This window comes from Delphinus delphis, chromosome 19, assembly GCF_949987515.2.
Source record: "Delphinus delphis chromosome 19, mDelDel1.2, whole genome shotgun sequence".
In the NCBI taxonomy this organism is placed as follows: domain Eukaryota; kingdom Metazoa; phylum Chordata; class Mammalia; order Artiodactyla; family Delphinidae; genus Delphinus; species Delphinus delphis.
The window spans coordinates 38648524-38665550 of record NC_082701.1 but is presented as its reverse complement, the minus strand read 5'-3'; the positions used below and the strand labels follow the sequence as shown (position 1 = coordinate 38665550).

The following is a 17027-nucleotide window of genomic DNA, read 5'->3' as shown; positions in this document are numbered from 1 at the left end:
CGGGATCTTGGGAGGGGCGCCAAGCGCCCAAGGGTTTGCTGGGTCACGGCCGCCCTGGGCTGGGAGGTGGTCTCCAAACCCTCCGCCGCCGCCCGATACCCGAGACCTCCGTTCCCGCTGCCTGGGCGGGCGAGGGGGCCCTGCCGGGGCGGGCCGGCCGCCAGGCCGGCGTTAAGGCGCCAGCGCCAGCGAAACTGGGCCTCAAGAGGCCGCCCGCAGCCCCCGCCCCCGTCTACGGCCATACCACCCTGAACGCGCCCGATCTCGTCTGATCTCGGAAGCTAAGCAGGGTCGGGCCTGGTTAGTACTTGGATGGGAGACCGCCTGGGAATACCGGGTGCTGTAGGCTTTTTGCCTGCCGCTCCGCCCGCCTTCTCCTTTACTCGCCCGCGGCGGGGGCCGCCGGCTCCGCCCCCGCCGGGCCCCGCTGCAGGCCCCACCTCCTCAGGCCCCTCCCACCACGGCGCGCGACGGCGGGGGCGCTCCCCGCCGGCCCGGCCGGCCAGGCGGCCAGAAGGCGGCCCTGGAAGGCAGCCGCACCCCAGACGCTCCCGGGGTGGCCGGCCCGGACCCAGACTCCGCCGCCGGCCCAGCTGCCGTCCTTTCGGCCCGCGAGCCCCTCGACCTGCACCTGGCCGCCCCCACCGGCGCCCAGCCCCGGCGCCGCCACCTGTGTGCCTGTGTGTCCCTCCACAGCTCCCTCCGACAAAAGCCCCCCCCCACCCCGCCCCTCTGGCGTGTCACCGCGGCCGGGTGCGGGAGCGGGATCGAGGGCAGGGGCCGCTTGCCCGGGCCTGCCGGCCACCAGGGGCGGGGTCCTGAGCTCGGCGGGGGGTGTGGGGGCAAGGGTGGCCTTGCCGGGGCTGAGGGGCCGTGGCGACTCAATGGTGGCTCCCAGTGGCTTCGGGCCAGCTGCTGTCGGGCAGGAGGGCCGGCCCGGGCTGCGGCCGGGCTGCGCCTAGCGCCGCGTGGGCGGGCAGGGCCGATGCCCAAGGGACCGCGGGCCCCGGGCCCTGAAGCCTCTGGGGCCACGTCCCTGTGAGCGACGTGCGGGATCTTGGGCGGGGCGCCAAGCGCCCAAGGGTTTGCTGGGTCACGGCCGCCCTGGGCTGGGAGGTGGTCGCCAAACCCTCCGCCGCCGCCCGATACCCGAGACCTCCGTTCCCCCTGCCTGGGCGGGCGAGGGGGCCCTGCCGGGGCGGGCCGGCCGCCAGGCTGGCGTTAAGGCGCCAGCGCCAGCGAAACTGCTCCTCAAGAGGCCGCCCGCGGCCCCCGCCCCCGTCTACGGCCATACCACCCTGAACGCGCCCGATCTCGTCTGATCTTGGAAGCTAAGCAGGGTCGGGCCTGGTTAGTACTTGGATGGGAGACCGCCTGGGAATACCGGGTGCTGTAGGCTTTTTGCCTCCCGCTCCGCCCGCCTTCTCCTTTACTCGCCCGCGGCGGGGGGGCCGCCGGCTCCGCCCCCGCCGAGCCCCGCTGCAGGCAGTAGTCAAGGTGGTTTGCCTGCCCGAGCAGGAAGCTTGGGCGATGGCAGAAGCGGGAAGAAACTCTTGAGCACAGGTTCTTGGGATCCACGGAGCAGCGCATGCACATGCGATGGCTGCCTACACAGCTGGCTTGCTTGTCTGTGGGGAAAGGCGAGATGGGTCAGGGCCTGGGTTCCTGAGGGGCTGAGAATCAAGGCAGGGATAGAAGAAAGGGGACAGGCCCACATCCCCTGAACCCACGCCGGCGCCCACTCACCTTTGTGGAAAATACGATTGAAAAGTGCCCGCAAGAATCTCTTCAGATGCCTCCAGAGTTGAGGGAAGAAGGGGAGGGGGGAGGCCGGGAGCAGGGTGAGCCCTGAAATCCAACCCTTGTCCGGTCACACCCCAGCAGCCCTCCCACCTCAGCCCCTTCAAGACCCCAGGGCTCCCCCAACCGCGCTGCACAGATCCTGCCCTGACCATAGTCACCACGTTGATCCCCACGTTGAGCAAGATGAAGCTGACCGGGATCAGAAGAATTGAGTATCCTTGCTCCTGGCATTTCCTGGGGATGGGGCCAGTGAACGGCTCGGCTCGGTAGTAGTTTCGCTCACCCATGGCCGTTGGTCCCAGGACTGCCTGGGCCCTCTGCCCTCCAGTTTTAACTGGGAGCCAGACTGGGTCATAATGGGGCAGGGGGTGAGGTCACAGTGAGGGAGGGGGATGAAAAGGTGGGCCCAGAGTGGCATTCCCTGGTAACCAGGGTCAGGTAAGCTGAGCCTGGACAGTCAAACAGGGCCCGGTGGCCGGCATACATCCCCTCGAGCGGTCATTCATTCGCTCACCGCCCGCTGACTCACTTGTTCAAATGACACATTGCGTCTCTTGGCCCCTCTTGAGACTAGGAAGACCTTGGCCTCAGAGGCCTGCTGAAGGCCTGGCTGGAGTCCAGAGCCTCAGCCTTCTTCATGCCCTTCACTGGGCCTGGAGCTGGACCTGCCCAGATGTGGAACCTCCCAGTTTGGAAGCAACTTCTTGTATGAGGCTCTCTGTGGACAGGGACAGCTGAGACACAGAGGAGGTGCCCAGAGACCAGGGGTTTGGAGTCTGCAGCTGCAGATGTACTTAGTGCATGGTATAGGACCAGGAGGGGCCTGCTGGCAGAACTGTGGCCACTAAACCAAAGGGACCCTCAGGCCAAGAAGGGGACACTGGCTTCTTATTGCAGGAAGCCAAGCGCAGGGACCCAGGCTGGCAGAAGGAGTGGCGCTTCCAAGCCACAGACCACCAATGTTTCCTGGACTCTGGCGCTCTTTATTCCTCTCTCCATGCCCTGCCGCCCCCTGCCCCTGCCCCCATTTGCTGCTGGTACGTTCATTTTCCCAGTCTGGCTCCCGTGCAGAGAGGGCCTGGAGGCCGAGGTGGAAGGTAGCAGCGAGTCGGCCCGCGCTTGGCCCTCCTGCGGTTGCCGCTTCAGCACCAGACTGTCATACACCTGGTAGTTGGCATTGCCTCCCGGGTTCCGGCTGAGTGGCATGAAGGTGGGCGGGGGTGGAGGGTGCTCGGTAGCCTGGACGTCGGGCAGGAGGTGAGAGGGGCGGAGGAGCAGCGCTGAGCTGGGAGCCGGCGCCCGCTGGTGCGAGGCCTCGGCCAGTACCGTGAGGGAGGCGGAGGTGGCCACAGGGCGCCGCAAGGGCAGGATCTCAGCCCATTCGGCCGCCGGGTGCCGCACCTCGTGGGGATCGCGGGAGTAATCCAAGTGTCCCGTGGAGGGATGCAGGCTGCGGTTGCACTCGCTGCGAGCACAGCTGGGGAGGCTACGTCTGTGGGCCGGTGGGGTGTCGCGCTACCAGGCTTCGGGCCCGTAGCCCCGAGGCACCAGAGCGGATGGAGGCTCAGAGCCCTCCACACCCAGACTCCGCCATGGGCCCAGTTGCCGTCCTTTCGGCCCGCGAGCCCCTCGACCTGCACCTGGCCGCCCCCACCGGCGCCCAGCCCCGGTGCCGCCACCTGTGTGCCGGTGTGTCCCTCCACAGCTCCCTGCGACAAAAGCCCCCCCCCACACCGCCCCTCTGGCGTGTCACCGCGGCCGGGTGCGGGAGCGGGATCGAGGGCAGGGGCCGCTTCCCCGGTCCTGCCGGCCACCAGGGGCGGGGTCCTGAGCTCGGCGGGGGGTGTGGGGGCAAGGGTGGCCTTGCCGGGGCTGAGGGGCCGTGGCGACTCAATGGTGGCTCCCAGTGGCTTCGGGCAGCTGCTGTCGGGCAGGAGGGCCGGCCCGGGCTGCGGCCGGGCTGCGCCTAGCGCCGCGTGGGCGGGCAGGGCCGATGCCCAAGGGACCGCGGGCCCCGGGCCATGAAGCCTCCGGGGCCACGTCCCTGTGAGCGACGTGCGGGATCTTGGGAGGGGCGCCAAGCGCCCAAGGGTTTGCTGGGTCACGGCCGCCCTGGGCTGGGAGGTGGTCTCCAAACCCTCCGCCGCCGCCCGATACCCGAGACCTCCGTTCCCGCTGCCTGGGCGGGCGAGGGGGCCCTGCCGGGGCGGGCCGGCCGCCAGGCCGGCGTTAAGGCGCCAGCGCCAGCGAAACTGGGCCTCAAGAGGCCGCCCGCAGCCCCCGCCCCCGTCTACGGCCATACCACCCTGAACGCGCCCGATCTCGTCTGATCTCGGAAGCTAAGCAGGGTCGGGCCTGGTTAGTACTTGGATGGGAGACCGCCTGGGAATACCGGGTGCTGTAGGCTTTTTGCCTGCCGCTCCGCCCGCCTTCTCCTTTACTCGCCCGCGGCGGGGGCCGCCGGCTCCGCCCCCGCCGGGCCCCGCTGCAGGCCCCACCTCCTCAGGCCCCTCCCACCACGGCGCGCGACGGCGGGGGCGCTCCCCGCCGGCCCGGCCGGCCAGGCGGCCAGAAGGCGGCCCTGGAAGGCAGCCGCACCCCAGACGCTCCCGGGGTGGCCGGCCCGGACCCAGACTCCGCCGCCGGCCCAGCTGCCGTCCTTTCGGCCCGCGAGCCCCTCGACCTGCACCTGGCCGCCCCCACCGGCGCCCAGCCCCGGCGCCGCCACCTGTGTGCCTGTGTGTCCCTCCACAGCTCCCTCCGACAAAAGCCCCCCCCCACCCCGCCCCTCTGGCGTGTCACCGCGGCCGGGTGCGGGAGCGGGATCGAGGGCAGGGGCCGCTTGCCCGGGCCTGCCGGCCACCAGGGGCGGGGTCCTGAGCTCGGCGGGGGGTGTGGGGGCAAGGGTGGCCTTGCCGGGGCTGAGGGGCCGTGGCGACTCAATGGTGGCTCCCAGTGGCTTCGGGCCAGCTGCTGTCGGGCAGGAGGGCCGGCCCGGGCTGCGGCCGGGCTGCGCCTAGCGCCGCGTGGGCGGGCAGGGCCGATGCCCAAGGGACCGCGGGCCCCGGGCCCTGAAGCCTCTGGGGCCACGTCCCTGTGAGCGACGTGCGGGATCTTGGGCGGGGCGCCAAGCGCCCAAGGGTTTGCTGGGTCACGGCCGCCCTGGGCTGGGAGGTGGTCGCCAAACCCTCCGCCGCCGCCCGATACCCGAGACCTCCGTTCCCCCTGCCTGGGCGGGCGAGGGGGCCCTGCCGGGGCGGGCCGGCCGCCAGGCTGGCGTTAAGGCGCCAGCGCCAGCGAAACTGCTCCTCAAGAGGCCGCCCGCGGCCCCCGCCCCCGTCTACGGCCATACCACCCTGAACGCGCCCGATCTCGTCTGATCTCGGAAGCTAAGCAGGGTCGGGCCTGGTTAGTACTTGGATGGGAGACCGCCTGGGAATACCGGGTGCTGTAGGCTTTTTGCCTCCCGCTCCGCCCGCCTTCTCCTTTACTCGCCCGCGGCGGGGGGGCCGCCGGCTCCGCCCCCGCCGAGCCCCGCTGCAGGCAGTAGTCAAGGTGGTTTGCCTGCCCGAGCAGGAAGCTTGGGCGATGGCAGAAGCGGGAAGAAACTCTTGAGCACAGGTTCTTGGGATCCACGGAGCAGCGCATGCACATGCGATGGCTGCCTACACAGCTGGCTTGCTTGTCTGTGGGGAAAGGCGAGATGGGTCAGGGCCTGGGTTCCTGAGGGGCTGAGAATCAAGGCAGGGATAGAAGAAAGGGGACAGGCCCACATCCCCTGAACCCACGCCGGCGCCCACTCACCTTTGTGGAAAATACGATTGAAAAGTGCCCGCAAGAATCTCTTCAGATGCCTCCAGAGTTGAGGGAAGAAGGGGAGGGGGGAGGCCGGGAGCAGGGTGAGCCCTGAAATCCAACCCTTGTCCGGTCACACCCCAGCAGCCCTCCCACCTCAGCCCCTTCAAGACCCCAGGGCTCCCCCAACCGCGCTGCACAGATCCTGCCCTGACCATAGTCACCACGTTGATCCCCACGTTGAGCAAGATGAAGCTGACCGGGATCAGAAGAATTGAGTATCCTTGCTCCTGGCATTTCCTGGGGATGGGGCCAGTGAACGGCTCGGCTCGGTAGTAGTTTCGCTCACCCATGGCCGTTGGTCCCAGGACTGCCTGGGCCCTCTGCCCTCCAGTTTTAACTGGGAGCCAGACTGGGTCATAATGGGGCAGGGGGTGAGGTCACAGTGAGGGAGGGGGATGAAAAGGTGGGCCCAGAGTGGCATTCCCTGGTAACCAGGGTCAGGTAAGCTGAGCCTGGACAGTCAAACAGGGCCCGGTGGCCGGCATACATCCCCTCGAGCGGTCATTCATTCGCTCACCGCCCGCTGACTCACTTGTTCAAATGACACATTGCGTCTCTTGGCCCCTCTTGAGACTAGGAAGACCTTGGCCTCAGAGGCCTGCTGAAGGCCTGGCTGGAGTCCAGAGCCTCAGCCTTCTTCATGCCCTTCACTGGGCCTGGAGCTGGACCTGCCCAGATGTGGAACCTCCCAGTTTGGAAGCAACTTCTTGTATGAGGCTCTCTGTGGACAGGGACAGCTGAGACACAGAGGAGGTGCCCAGAGACCAGGGGTTTGGAGTCTGCAGCTGCAGATGTACTTAGTGCATGGTATAGGACCAGGAGGGGCCTGCTGGCAGAACTGTGGCCACTAAACCAAAGGGACCCTCAGGCCAAGAAGGGGACACTGGCTTCTTATTGCAGGAAGCCAAGCGCAGGGACCCAGGCTGGCAGAAGGAGTGGCGCTTCCAAGCCACAGACCACCAATGTTTCCTGGACTCTGGCGCTCTTTATTCCTCTCTCCATGCCCTGCCGCCCCCTGCCCCTGCCCCCATTTGCTGCTGGTACGTTCATTTTCCCAGTCTGGCTCCCGTGCAGAGAGGGCCTGGAGGCCGAGGTGGAAGGTAGCAGCGAGTCGGCCCGCGCTTGGCCCTCCTGCGGTTGCCGCTTCAGCACCAGACTGTCATACACCTGGTAGTTGGCATTGCCTCCCGGGTTCCGGCTGAGTGGCATGAAGGTGGGCGGGGGTGGAGGGTGCTCGGTAGCCTGGACGTCGGGCAGGAGGTGAGAGGGGCGGAGGAGCAGCGCTGAGCTGGGAGCCGGCGCCCGCTGGTGCGAGGCCTCGGCCAGTACCGTGAGGGAGGCGGAGGTGGCCACAGGGCGCCGCAAGGGCAGGATCTCAGCCCATTCGGCCGCCGGGTGCCGCACCTCGTGGGGATCGCGGGAGTAATCCAAGTGTCCCGTGGAGGGATGCAGGCTGCGGTTGCACTCGCTGCGAGCACAGCTGGGGAGGCTACGTCTGTGGGCCGGTGGGGTGTCGCGCTACCAGGCTTCAGGCCCGTAGCCCCGAGGCACCAGAGCGGATGGAGGCTCAGAGCCCTCCACACCCAGACTCCGCCATGGGCCCAGTTGCCGTCCTTTCGGCCCGCGAGCCCCTCGACCTGCACCTGGCCGCCCCCACCGGCGCCCAGCCCCGGTGCCGCCACCTGTGTGCCGGTGTGTCCCTCCACAGCTCCCTGCGACAAAAGCCCCCCCCCACACCGCCCCTCTGGCGTGTCACCGCGGCCGGGTGCGGGAGCGGGATCGAGGGCAGGGGCCGCTTCCCCGGTCCTGCCGGCCACCAGGGGCGGGGTCCTGAGCTCGGCGGGGGGTGTGGGGGCAAGGGTGGCCTTGCTGGGGCTGAGGGGCCGTGGCGACTCAATGGTGGCTCCCAGTGGCTTCGGGCAGCTGCTGTCGGGCAGGAGGGCCGGCCCGGGCTGCGGCCGGGCTGCGCCTAGCGCCGCGTGGGCGGGCAGGGCCGATGCCCAAGGGACCGCGGGCCCCGGGCCATGAAGCCTCCGGGGCCACGTCCCTGTGAGCGACGTGCGGGATCTTGGGAGGGGCGCCAAGCGCCCAAGGGTTTGCTGGGTCACGGCCGCCCTGGGCTGGGAGGTGGTCTCCAAACCCTCCGCCGCCGCCCGATACCCGAGACCTCCGTTCCCGCTGCCTGGGCGGGCGAGGGGGCCCTGCCGGGGCGGGCCGGCCGCCAGGCCGGCGTTAAGGCGCCAGCGCCAGCGAAACTGGGCCTCAAGAGGCCGCCCGCAGCCCCCGCCCCCGTCTACGGCCATACCACCCTGAACGCGCCCGATCTCGTCTGATCTCGGAAGCTAAGCAGGGTCGGGCCTGGTTAGTACTTGGATGGGAGACCGCCTGGGAATACCGGGTGCTGTAGGCTTTTTGCCTGCCGCTCCGCCCGCCTTCTCCTTTACTCGCCCGCGGCGGGGGCCGCCGGCTCCGCCCCCGCCGGGCCCCGCTGCAGGCCCCACCTCCTCAGGCCCCTCCCACCACGGCGCGCGACGGCGGGGGCGCTCCCCGCCGGCCCGGCCGGCCAGGCGGCCAGAAGGCGGCCCTGGAAGGCAGCCGCACCCCAGACGCTCCCGGGGTGGCCGGCCCGGACCCAGACTCCGCCGCCGGCCCAGCTGCCGTCCTTTCGGCCCGCGAGCCCCTCGACCTGCACCTGGCCGCCCCCACCGGCGCCCAGCCCCGGCGCCGCCACCTGTGTGCCTGTGTGTCCCTCCACAGCTCCCTCCGACAAAAGCCCCCCCCCACCCCGCCCCTCTGGCGTGTCACCGCGGCCGGGTGCGGGAGCGGGATCGAGGGCAGGGGCCGCTTGCCCGGGCCTGCCGGCCACCAGGGGCGGGGTCCTGAGCTCGGCGGGGGGTGTGGGGGCAAGGGTGGCCTTGCCGGGGCTGAGGGGCCGTGGCGACTCAATGGTGGCTCCCAGTGGCTTCGGGCCAGCTGCTGTCGGGCAGGAGGGCCGGCCCGGGCTGCGGCCGGGCTGCGCCTAGCGCCGCGTGGGCGGGCAGGGCCGATGCCCAAGGGACCGCGGGCCCCGGGCCCTGAAGCCTCTGGGGCCACGTCCCTGTGAGCGACGTGCGGGATCTTGGGCGGGGCGCCAAGCGCCCAAGGGTTTGCTGGGTCACGGCCGCCCTGGGCTGGGAGGTGGTCGCCAAACCCTCCGCCGCCGCCCGATACCCGAGACCTCCGTTCCCCCTGCCTGGGCGGGCGAGGGGGCCCTGCCGGGGCGGGCCGGCCGCCAGGCTGGCGTTAAGGCGCCAGCGCCAGCGAAACTGCTCCTCAAGAGGCCGCCCGCGGCCCCCGCCCCCGTCTACGGCCATACCACCCTGAACGCGCCCGATCTCGTCTGATCTCGGAAGCTAAGCAGGGTCGGGCCTGGTTAGTACTTGGATGGGAGACCGCCTGGGAATACCGGGTGCTGTAGGCTTTTTGCCTCCCGCTCCGCCCGCCTTCTCCTTTACTCGCCCGCGGCGGGGGGGCCGCCGGCTCCGCCCCCGCCGAGCCCCGCTGCAGGCAGTAGTCAAGGTGGTTTGCCTGCCCGAGCAGGAAGCTTGGGCGATGGCAGAAGCGGGAAGAAACTCTTGAGCACAGGTTCTTGGGATCCACGGAGCAGCGCATGCACATGCGATGGCTGCCTACACAGCTGGCTTGCTTGTCTGTGGGGAAAGGCGAGATGGGTCAGGGCCTGGGTTCCTGAGGGGCTGAGAATCAAGGCAGGGATAGAAGAAACGGGACAGGCCCACATCCCCTGAACCCACGCCGGCGCCCACTCACCTTTGTGGAAAATACGATTGAAAAGTGCCCGCAAGAATCTCTTCAGATGCCTCCAGAGTTGAGGGAAGAAGGGGAGGGGGGAGGCCGGGAGCAGGGTGAGCCCTGAAATCCAACCCTTGTCCGGTCACACCCCAGCAGCCCTCCCACCTCAGCCCCTTCAAGACCCCAGGGCTCCCCCAACCGCGCTGCACAGATCCTGCCCTGACCATAGTCACCACGTTGATCCCCACGTTGAGCAAGATGAAGCTGACCGGGATCAGAAGAATTGAGTATCCTTGCTCCTGGCATTTCCTGGGGATGGGGCCAGTGAACGGCTCGGCTCGGTAGTAGTTTCGCTCACCCATGGCCGTTGGTCCCAGGACTGCCTGGGCCCTCTGCCCTCCAGTTTTAACTGGGAGCCAGACTGGGTCATAATGGGGCAGGGGGTGAGGTCACAGTGAGGGAGGGGGATGAAAAGGTGGGCCCAGAGTGGCATTCCCTGGTAACCAGGGTCAGGTAAGCTGAGCCTGGACAGTCAAACAGGGCCCGGTGGCCGGCATACATCCCCTCGAGCGGTCATTCATTCGCTCACCGCCCGCTGACTCACTTGTTCAAATGACACATTGCGTCTCTTGGCCCCTCTTGAGACTAGGAAGACCTTGGCCTCAGAGGCCTGCTGAAGGCCTGGCTGGAGTCCAGAGCCTCAGCCTTCTTCATGCCCTTCACTGGGCCTGGAGCTGGACCTGCCCAGATGTGGAACCTCCCAGTTTGGAAGCAACTTCTTGTATGAGGCTCTCTGTGGACAGGGACAGCTGAGACACAGAGGAGGTGCCCAGAGACCAGGGGTTTGGAGTCTGCAGCTGCAGATGTACTTAGTGCATGGTATAGGACCAGGAGGGGCCTGCTGGCAGAACTGTGGCCACTAAACCAAAGGGACCCTCAGGCCAAGAAGGGGACACTGGCTTCTTATTGCAGGAAGCCAAGCGCAGGGACCCAGGCTGGCAGAAGGAGTGGCGCTTCCAAGCCACAGACCACCAATGTTTCCTGGACTCTGGCGCTCTTTATTCCTCTCTCCATGCCCTGCCGCCCCCTGCCCCTGCCCCCATTTGCTGCTGGTACGTTCATTTTCCCAGTCTGGCTCCCGTGCAGAGAGGGCCTGGAGGCCGAGGTGGAAGGTAGCAGCGAGTCGGCCCGCGCTTGGCCCTCCTGCGGTTGCCGCTTCAGCACCAGACTGTCATACACCTGGTAGTTGGCATTGCCTCCCGGGTTCCGGCTGAGTGGCATGAAGGTGGGCGGGGGTGGAGGGTGCTCGGTAGCCTGGACGTCGGGCAGGAGGTGAGAGGGGCGGAGGAGCAGCGCTGAGCTGGGAGCCGGCGCCCGCTGGTGCGAGGCCTCGGCCAGTACCGTGAGGGAGGCGGAGGTGGCCACAGGGCGCCGCAAGGGCAGGATCTCAGCCCATTCGGCCGCCGGGTGCCGCACCTCGTGGGGATCGCGGGAGTAATCCAAGTGTCCCGTGGAGGGATGCAGGCTGCGGTTGCACTCGCTGCGAGCACAGCTGGGGAGGCTACGTCTGTGGGCCGGTGGGGTGTCGCGCTACCAGGCTTCAGGCCCGTAGCCCCGAGGCACCAGAGCGGATGGAGGCTCAGAGCCCTCCACACCCAGACTCCGCCATGGGCCCAGTTGCCGTCCTTTCGGCCCGCGAGCCCCTCGACCTGCACCTGGCCGCCCCCACCGGCGCCCAGCCCCGGTGCCGCCACCTGTGTGCCGGTGTGTCCCTCCACAGCTCCCTGCGACAAAAGCCCCCCCCCACACCGCCCCTCTGGCGTGTCACCGCGGCCGGGTGTGGGAGCGGGATCGAGGGCAGGGGCCGCTTCCCCGGTCCTGCCGGCCACCAGGGGCGGGGTCCTGAGCTCGGCGGGGGGTGTGGGGGCAAGGGTGGCCTTGCTGGGGCTGAGGGGCCGTGGCGACTCAATGGTGGCTCCCAGTGGCTTCGGGCAGCTGCTGTCGGGCAGGAGGGCCGGCCCGGGCTGCGGCCGGGCTGCGCCTAGCGCCGCGTGGGCGGGCAGGGCCGATGCCCAAGGGACCGCGGGCCCCGGGCCATGAAGCCTCCGGGGCCACGTCCCTGTGAGCGACGTGCGGGATCTTGGGAGGGGCGCCAAGCGCCCAAGGGTTTGCTGGGTCACGGCCGCCCTGGGCTGGGAGGTGGTCTCCAAACCCTCCGCCGCCGCCCGATACCCGAGACCTCCGTTCCCGCTGCCTGGGCGGGCGAGGGGGCCCTGCCGGGGCGGGCCGGCCGCCAGGCCGGCGTTAAGGCGCCAGCGCCAGCGAAACTGGGCCTCAAGAGGCCGCCCGCAGCCCCCGCCCCCGTCTACGGCCATACCACCCTGAACGCGCCCGATCTCGTCTGATCTCGGAAGCTAAGCAGGGTCGGGCCTGGTTAGTACTTGGATGGGAGACCGCCTGGGAATACCGGGTGCTGTAGGCTTTTTGCCTCCCGCTCCGCCCGCCTTCTCCTTTACTCGCCCGCGGCGGGGGCCGCCGGCTCCGCCCCCGCCGGGCCCCGCTGCAGGCCCCACCTCCTCAGGCCCCTCCCACCACGGCGCGCGACGGCGGGGGCGCTCCCCGCCGGCCCGGCCGGCCAGGCGGCCAGAAGGCGGCCCTGGAAGGCAGCCGCACCCCAGACGCTCCCGGGGTGGCCGGCCCGGACCCAGACTCCGCCGCCGGCCCAGCTGCCGTCCTTTCGGCCCGCGAGCCCCTCGACCTGCACCTGGCCGCCCCCACCGGCGCCCAGCCCCGGCGCCGCCACCTGTGTGCCTGTGTGTCCCTCCACAGCTCCCTCCGACAAAAGCCCCCCCCCACCCCGCCCCTCTGGCGTGTCACCGCGGCCGGGTGCGGGAGCGGGATCGAGGGCAGGGGCCGCTTGCCCGGGCCTGCCGGCCACCAGGGGCGGGGTCCTGAGCTCGGCGGGGGGTGTGGGGGCAAGGGTGGCCTTGCCGGGGCTGAGGGGCCGTGGCGACTCAATGGTGGCTCCCAGTGGCTTCGGGCCAGCTGCTGTCGGGCAGGAGGGCCGGCCCGGGCTGCGGCCGGGCTGCGCCTAGCGCCGCGTGGGCGGGCAGGGCCGATGCCCAAGGGACCGCGGGCCCCGGGCCCTGAAGCCTCTGGGGCCACGTCCCTGTGAGCGACGTGCGGGATCTTGGGCGGGGCGCCAAGCGCCCAAGGGTTTGCTGGGTCACGGCCGCCCTGGGCTGGGAGGTGGTCGCCAAACCCTCCGCCGCCGCCCGATACCCGAGACCTCCGTTCCCCCTGCCTGGGCGGGCGAGGGGGCCCTGCCGGGGCGGGCCGGCCGCCAGGCTGGCGTTAAGGCGCCAGCGCCAGCGAAACTGCTCCTCAAGAGGCCGCCCGCGGCCCCCGCCCCCGTCTACGGCCATACCACCCTGAACGCGCCCGATCTCGTCTGATCTCGGAAGCTAAGCAGGGTCGGGCCTGGTTAGTACTTGGATGGGAGACCGCCTGGGAATACCGGGTGCTGTAGGCTTTTTGCCTCCCGCTCCGCCCGCCTTCTCCTTTACTCGCCCGCGGCGGGGGGGCCGCCGGCTCCGCCCCCGCCGAGCCCCGCTGCAGGCAGTAGTCAAGGTGGTTTGCCTGCCCGAGCAGGAAGCTTGGGCGATGGCAGAAGCGGGAAGAAACTCTTGAGCACAGGTTCTTGGGATCCACGGAGCAGCGCATGCACATGCGATGGCTGCCTACACAGCTGGCTTGCTTGTCTGTGGGGAAAGGCGAGATGGGTCAGGGCCTGGGTTCCTGAGGGGCTGAGAATCAAGGCAGGGATAGAAGAAAGGGGACAGGCCCACATCCCCTGAACCCACGCCGGCGCCCACTCACCTTTGTGGAAAATACGATTGAAAAGTGCCCGCAAGAATCTCTTCAGATGCCTCCAGAGTTGAGGGAAGAAGGGGAGGGGGGAGGCCGGGAGCAGGGTGAGCCCTGAAATCCAACCCTTGTCCGGTCACACCCCAGCAGCCCTCCCACCTCAGCCCCTTCAAGACCCCAGGGCTCCCCCAACCGCGCTGCACAGATCCTGCCCTGACCATAGTCACCACGTTGATCCCCACGTTGAGCAAGATGAAGCTGACCGGGATCAGAAGAATTGAGTATCCTTGCTCCTGGCATTTCCTGGGGATGGGGCCAGTGAACGGCTCGGCTCGGTAGTAGTTTCGCTCACCCATGGCCGTTGGTCCCAGGACTGCCTGGGCCCTCTGCCCTCCAGTTTTAACTGGGAGCCAGACTGGGTCATAATGGGGCAGGGGGTGAGGTCACAGTGAGGGAGGGGGATGAAAAGGTGGGCCCAGAGTGGCATTCCCTGGTAACCAGGGTCAGGTAAGCTGAGCCTGGACAGTCAAACAGGGCCCGGTGGCCGGCATACATCCCCTCGAGCGGTCATTCATTCGCTCACCGCCCGCTGACTCACTTGTTCAAATGACACATTGCGTCTCTTGGCCCCTCTTGAGACTAGGAAGACCTTGGCCTCAGAGGCCTGCTGAAGGCCTGGCTGGAGTCCAGAGCCTCAGCCTTCTTCATGCCCTTCACTGGGCCTGGAGCTGGACCTGCCCAGATGTGGAACCTCCCAGTTTGGAAGCAACTTCTTGTATGAGGCTCTCTGTGGACAGGGACAGCTGAGACACAGAGGAGGTGCCCAGAGACCAGGGGTTTGGAGTCTGCAGCTGCAGATGTACTTAGTGCATGGTATAGGACCAGGAGGGGCCTGCTGGCAGAACTGTGGCCACTAAACCAAAGGGACCCTCAGGCCAAGAAGGGGACACTGGCTTCTTATTGCAGGAAGCCAAGCGCAGGGACCCAGGCTGGCAGAAGGAGTGGCGCTTCCAAGCCACAGACCACCAATGTTTCCTGGACTCTGGCGCTCTTTATTCCTCTCTCCATGCCCTGCCGCCCCCTGCCCCTGCCCCCATTTGCTGCTGGTACGTTCATTTTCCCAGTCTGGCTCCCGTGCAGAGAGGGCCTGGAGGCCGAGGTGGAAGGTAGCAGCGAGTCGGCCCGCGCTTGGCCCTCCTGCGGTTGCCGCTTCAGCACCAGACTGTCATACACCTGGTAGTTGGCATTGCCTCCCGGGTTCCGGCTGAGTGGCATGAAGGTGGGCGGGGGTGGAGGGTGCTCGGTAGCCTGGACGTCGGGCAGGAGGTGAGAGGGGCGGAGGAGCAGCGCTGAGCTGGGAGCCGGCGCCCGCTGGTGCGAGGCCTCGGCCAGTACCGTGAGGGAGGCGGAGGTGGCCACAGGGCGCCGCAAGGGCAGGATCTCAGCCCATTCGGCCGCCGGGTGCCGCACCTCGTGGGGATCGCGGGAGTAATCCAAGTGTCCCGTGGAGGGATGCAGGCTGCGGTTGCACTCGCTGCGAGCACAGCTGGGGAGGCTACGTCTGTGGGCCGGTGGGGTGTCGCGCTACCAGGCTTCAGGCCCGTAGCCCCGAGGCACCAGAGCGGATGGAGGCTCAGAGCCCTCCACACCCAGACTCCGCCATGGGCCCAGTTGCCGTCCTTTCGGCCCGCGAGCCCCTCGACCTGCACCTGGCCGCCCCCACCGGCGCCCAGCCCCGGTGCCGCCACCTGTGTGCCGGTGTGTCCCTCCACAGCTCCCTGCGACAAAAGCCCCCCCCCACACCGCCCCTCTGGCGTGTCACCGCGGCCGGGTGTGGGAGCGGGATCGAGGGCAGGGGCCGCTTCCCCGGTCCTGCCGGCCACCAGGGGCGGGGTCCTGAGCTCGGCGGGGGGTGTGGGGGCAAGGGTGGCCTTGCTGGGGCTGAGGGGCCGTGGCGACTCAATGGTGGCTCCCAGTGGCTTCGGGCAGCTGCTGTCGGGCAGGAGGGCCGGCCCGGGCTGCGGCCGGGCTGCGCCTAGCGCCGCGTGGGCGGGCAGGGCCGATGCCCAAGGGACCGCGGGCCCCGGGCCATGAAGCCTCCGGGGCCACGTCCCTGTGAGCGACGTGCGGGATCTTGGGAGGGGCGCCAAGCGCCCAAGGGTTTGCTGGGTCACGGCCGCCCTGGGCTGGGAGGTGGTCTCCAAACCCTCCGCCGCCGCCCGATACCCGAGACCTCCGTTCCCGCTGCCTGGGCGGGCGAGGGGGCCCTGCCGGGGCGGGCCGGCCGCCAGGCCGGCGTTAAGGCGCCAGCGCCAGCGAAACTGGGCCTCAAGAGGCCGCCCGCAGCCCCCGCCCCCGTCTACGGCCATACCACCCTGAACGCGCCCGATCTCGTCTGATCTCGGAAGCTAAGCAGGGTCGGGCCTGGTTAGTACTTGGATGGGAGACCGCCTGGGAATACCGGGTGCTGTAGGCTTTTTGCCTCCCGCTCCGCCCGCCTTCTCCTTTACTCGCCCGCGGCGGGGGCCGCCGGCTCCGCCCCCGCCGGGCCCCGCTGCAGGCCCCACCTCCTCAGGCCCCTCCCACCACGGCGCGCGACGGCGGGGGCGCTCCCCGCCGGCCCGGCCGGCCAGGCGGCCAGAAGGCGGCCCTGGAAGGCAGCCGCACCCCAGACGCTCCCGGGGTGGCCGGCCCGGACCCAGACTCCGCCGCCGGCCCAGCTGCCGTCCTTTCGGCCCGCGAGCCCCTCGACCTGCACCTGGCCGCCCCCACCGGCGCCCAGCCCCGGCGCCGCCACCTGTGTGCCTGTGTGTCCCTCCACAGCTCCCTCCGACAAAAGCCCCCCCCCACCCCGCCCCTCTGGCGTGTCACCGCGGCCGGGTGCGGGAGCGGGATCGAGGGCAGGGGCCGCTTGCCCGGGCCTGCCGGCCACCAGGGGCGGGGTCCTGAGCTCGGCGGGGGGTGTGGGGGCAAGGGTGGCCTTGCCGGGGCTGAGGGGCCGTGGCGACTCAATGGTGGCTCCCAGTGGCTTCGGGCCAGCTGCTGTCGGGCAGGAGGGCCGGCCCGGGCTGCGGCCGGGCTGCGCCTAGCGCCGCGTGGGCGGGCAGGGCCGATGCCCAAGGGACCGCGGGCCCCGGGCCCTGAAGCCTCTGGGGCCACGTCCCTGTGAGCGACGTGCGGGATCTTGGGCGGGGCGCCAAGCGCCCAAGGGTTTGCTGGGTCACGGCCGCCCTGGGCTGGGAGGTGGTCGCCAAACCCTCCGCCGCCGCCCGATACCCGAGACCTCCGTTCCCCCTGCCTGGGCGGGCGAGGGGGCCCTGCCGGGGCGGGCCGGCCGCCAGGCTGGCGTTAAGGCGCCAGCGCCAGCGAAACTGCTCCTCAAGAGGCCGCCCGCGGCCCCCGCCCCCGTCTACGGCCATACCACCCTGAACGCGCCCGATCTCGTCTGATCTCGGAAGCTAAGCAGGGTCGGGCCTGGTTAGTACTTGGATGGGAGACCGCCTGGGAATACCGGGTGCTGTAGGCTTTTTGCCTCCCGCTCCGCCCGCCTTCTCCTTTACTCGCCCGCGGCGGGGGGGCCGCCGGCTCCGCCCCCGCCGAGCCCCGCTGCAGGCAGTAGTCAAGGTGGTTTGCCTGCCCGAGCAGGAAGCTTGGGCGATGGCAGAAGCGGGAAGAAACTCTTGAGCACAGGTTCTTGGGATCCACGGAGC

The 17027-nt window shown here is 69.5% G+C and overlaps 10 non-coding genes across 10 annotated transcripts; all 10 read left to right on the top strand.

The window, feature by feature from the left end:
- Window positions 1-230: 230 nt before the first annotated feature.
- LOC132415455 (5S ribosomal RNA) lies at window positions 231-349 on the top strand. The gene has a single exon (XR_009517190.1). It is a non-coding gene; the product is annotated as a 5S ribosomal RNA (ribosomal RNA).
- Window positions 350-1280: 931 nt separating this feature from the next.
- On the top strand, window positions 1281-1399 carry LOC132415557 (5S ribosomal RNA). The gene has a single exon (XR_009517287.1). It is a non-coding gene; the product is annotated as a 5S ribosomal RNA (ribosomal RNA).
- Window positions 1400-4091: 2692 nt separating this feature from the next.
- LOC132415454 (5S ribosomal RNA) lies at window positions 4092-4210 on the top strand. Its single transcript, XR_009517189.1, has one exon. It is a non-coding gene; the product is annotated as a 5S ribosomal RNA (ribosomal RNA).
- A 931-nt stretch (window positions 4211-5141) lies between these two features.
- On the top strand, window positions 5142-5260 carry LOC132415453 (5S ribosomal RNA). Its single transcript, XR_009517188.1, has one exon. It is a non-coding gene; the product is annotated as a 5S ribosomal RNA (ribosomal RNA).
- A 2692-nt stretch (window positions 5261-7952) lies between these two features.
- Window positions 7953-8071, top strand: LOC132415452 (5S ribosomal RNA). The gene has a single exon (XR_009517187.1). It is a non-coding gene; the product is annotated as a 5S ribosomal RNA (ribosomal RNA).
- A 931-nt stretch (window positions 8072-9002) lies between these two features.
- On the top strand, window positions 9003-9121 carry LOC132415451 (5S ribosomal RNA). Its single transcript, XR_009517186.1, has one exon. It is a non-coding gene; the product is annotated as a 5S ribosomal RNA (ribosomal RNA).
- Window positions 9122-11813: 2692 nt separating this feature from the next.
- LOC132415449 (5S ribosomal RNA) lies at window positions 11814-11932 on the top strand. Its single transcript, XR_009517184.1, has one exon. It is a non-coding gene; the product is annotated as a 5S ribosomal RNA (ribosomal RNA).
- A 931-nt stretch (window positions 11933-12863) lies between these two features.
- On the top strand, window positions 12864-12982 carry LOC132415448 (5S ribosomal RNA). Its single transcript, XR_009517183.1, has one exon. It is a non-coding gene; the product is annotated as a 5S ribosomal RNA (ribosomal RNA).
- Window positions 12983-15674: 2692 nt separating this feature from the next.
- Window positions 15675-15793, top strand: LOC132415447 (5S ribosomal RNA). Its single transcript, XR_009517182.1, has one exon. It is a non-coding gene; the product is annotated as a 5S ribosomal RNA (ribosomal RNA).
- Window positions 15794-16724: 931 nt separating this feature from the next.
- Window positions 16725-16843, top strand: LOC132415446 (5S ribosomal RNA). The gene has a single exon (XR_009517181.1). It is a non-coding gene; the product is annotated as a 5S ribosomal RNA (ribosomal RNA).
- The last annotated feature ends 184 nt before the right edge of the window (window positions 16844-17027 follow it).